A 2,858-nucleotide genomic window follows, 5' to 3' on the forward strand; every position below is an offset into this window, starting at 1 on the left:
TGATCGCTAAAACGATAGAGAAATGTCTTTTTACTTTATAGTGGAGTCTATATATTATACTTTTGTTCAATAAGATTTGGGCAATGGAATGAGAGTCGCTCCTTGGTGTGGGAGAGCGGGATTCGACTCCCGCCCTTGGCACTAAATCTTGAGTTCCTTGAATTCATTTTCATATGTGACCCAAGTCAATATGGGTGCATATAGTTATATGCAATAGTTATAAAAACTATTATTATTATTTTGGAATTATTAATAATATCTGCAAGTGGGAGCCCTGAAGTGGGCTCTCATATTGACTGTTGCATGTCAGGGTGAGATGCTGGAGCTGCTTAGTCCGTCTTTTGGGGTCTTGGAGCGGCCACAGAGAGGTGCTTTTCGTGCTCTGTCTCCTTGCAGTGTGAAATAGCCTGTTTGCTCATGACAGGGAGAGATGCTGGGGCTGCTGTGTCCGTGTTTTGGGGGTCGCCCAACATAACTAAATGTGCCCTTTCCTCCTTGTTCAGCACTCTGTGTGTGACCCGTAAGTGTTGGGCCAACGCCGTGTACTCTCTAAAACAAATAGGACATTGGCTGACCATAATTGCGACAATTATAAGCAGCTCTCTCCAAGGTTGTCCGGTGAAGAAAGAACTATTGAGCACATGTCACTTATATTTATATCATCTGTGACTCCTCCTCTAAAATGGTGGCTAACCACGTGTTGTTAAAGTCAAACCAAAAGTGTAATAGCATAGTCATTAATTGTTAACTACTAATCAATAACCCAAGTGGAAATATGCTCCGTTTCGGATACTTCACACTTTCGCAAACATTTACACACGATAGGTGTCTGAAAGTATATCCATTCGCTTCGTCTTGGTCTGTAGATGTGATTTGATGTGTCGTTTGTACATTTTGATGGCGGAAATATTGGGTTAGGGTTATATTGGTGTTCAGCACCACGGAGAGCGCCTCCCCTGAGATGTGGGATCTACAAGTGGGCTTCCATATTGAGATGTGGGACATCGCCACAATCCCCATAGGTATATCTGCAAGTGGCCGGGGTTCAGCACCACGGAGAGCGCCTCCCCTGAGATGTGGGATCTACAAGTGGTCACCTACATCTACATCTACACACCACCACCCCCATAAGTACAAGTACACAGTAAGTGAATACTCGTGTTACTGTGTAATATGCGGAAGGTGGGTGCCCGTATTGGGTTTACGGACACCCCCCCCCCCCCCCATAAGTACAAGTACGCAGCGAGCGAATACTGGCGTTACTGTGTAACACGTGGAAAGCGGGCTCCCGTACGGGCCCGACGGACGCCCCCGCCGCCGCCACCCGGTGGCCGAAGACGGGACGGCGTCCGGGAGCCGCCTAGCGGGTTAACCTTCGCCCGAAAGCGGGGGGGTTGTCGCCGGGGCGGGCGGCGGCGACGGCCGGAGGCGCGGGGACCCCCCCGAGACCCACCGGGGGTCTGGCTATTTTACAAACGTGGGAGGGGGCGGAGCGAGCCCCCGTTTGCGACTTAAGCGTCCCCCGGCAGCGTAGTAGGCTGTCGGCGGGCTCCGGGCCACGGAGCAGTACTGCTAGCATTGGCAGGCCAAAATCATAATTGCGATTAAAATATGATTAATTGCACAGCCCTAACACACACACACACACACACACACACACACACACACACACACACACACACACACACACACACACACACACACACACACACACACACACACACACACACACACACACACACACACACACACACACACACACACACACACTCAAGCACACACAGACACACACACACATACACACTTTTTGTCTAACACGCTAACACAGTTATGTACTGTTACGCTGTTGTGTTCAGTCATTGTTCTTATGTTGAACATGAATACATTTACTTTGTAAGTGATTATGGGACGTATTTCTTCTTTATATACATTTTCCTTCATACTTTATTGCCGTGAAATAGGTCTTAAATTCTATTCAAAGTAGTCTTAAAAAGGTGTTAAAAAGTCTTAAATTTGAGTTGGCGAAACCTGCAGGAACCCTGTACAATAAAAAGTCCTGCATTCAAAATGTTACAAGTAAAAGTACAAAAGTATTAGCATCAAAATATACTTAAAGTACCACCTGCAGAGGGATCTAGATGCAGGTGTTCTTTTCCCCATAGAGACCGCCTCGCTGCACATTATCCCTTGCATAAAGATAGATTGTGAGTCCCTTACAACATGTTGTACACAGTGGAAATAAACATTCTGGTCACCTCAACATCAGGGATCTTATACATTAAACTCCTTCTGAATCAAACCGTCACGGTAGCCTTACCTTACTGATCCCTCTTAAATTAGAAAAACACATGTTACTTTACCAGCAGAGAGGAAATTGATTATTAAATTATTAATGTGACTAATAAAGAGCAATTTGATTATTAAGTATTATTCTGTTGATCGATGTCATTACATTTGGTGAAAAACACATAATGACTTGTTTATGACTCGTTTTGTCAAAGTTTAGGACTTGACTTGACTTAAACTTGCCCATCCTGACTTGAGACTTGACTTGGACTTGCAAAACAATGACTTGAGACTTGACTCGGACTTGAGCGCAAAGACTTGAGACTTGACTTGGACTTGCAAAACAATGACTTGGTCCCACCTCTGCTATTCACTATCATGGGGCTATATAAATCAAATTGCGGGTAATTAGGAGCACAATTGTACCTTTTACTATTTAAATGTATTTGTATTATATATTTTTGGGCTATTAAAGTGACATTTCTGGGTGACTTTGTCAGTTTATGGAGCTTAGCCCACAATTCCCGGAGGTTCTAGGCCGAATTTGGGAGCTCAGCGGCGGCCTGCCATGC

The sequence above is a fragment of the Gymnodraco acuticeps genome, unplaced genomic scaffold (genome assembly GCF_902827175.1).
Source record: "Gymnodraco acuticeps unplaced genomic scaffold, fGymAcu1.1, whole genome shotgun sequence".
Lineage (NCBI taxonomy): Eukaryota > Metazoa > Chordata > Actinopteri > Perciformes > Bathydraconidae > Gymnodraco > Gymnodraco acuticeps.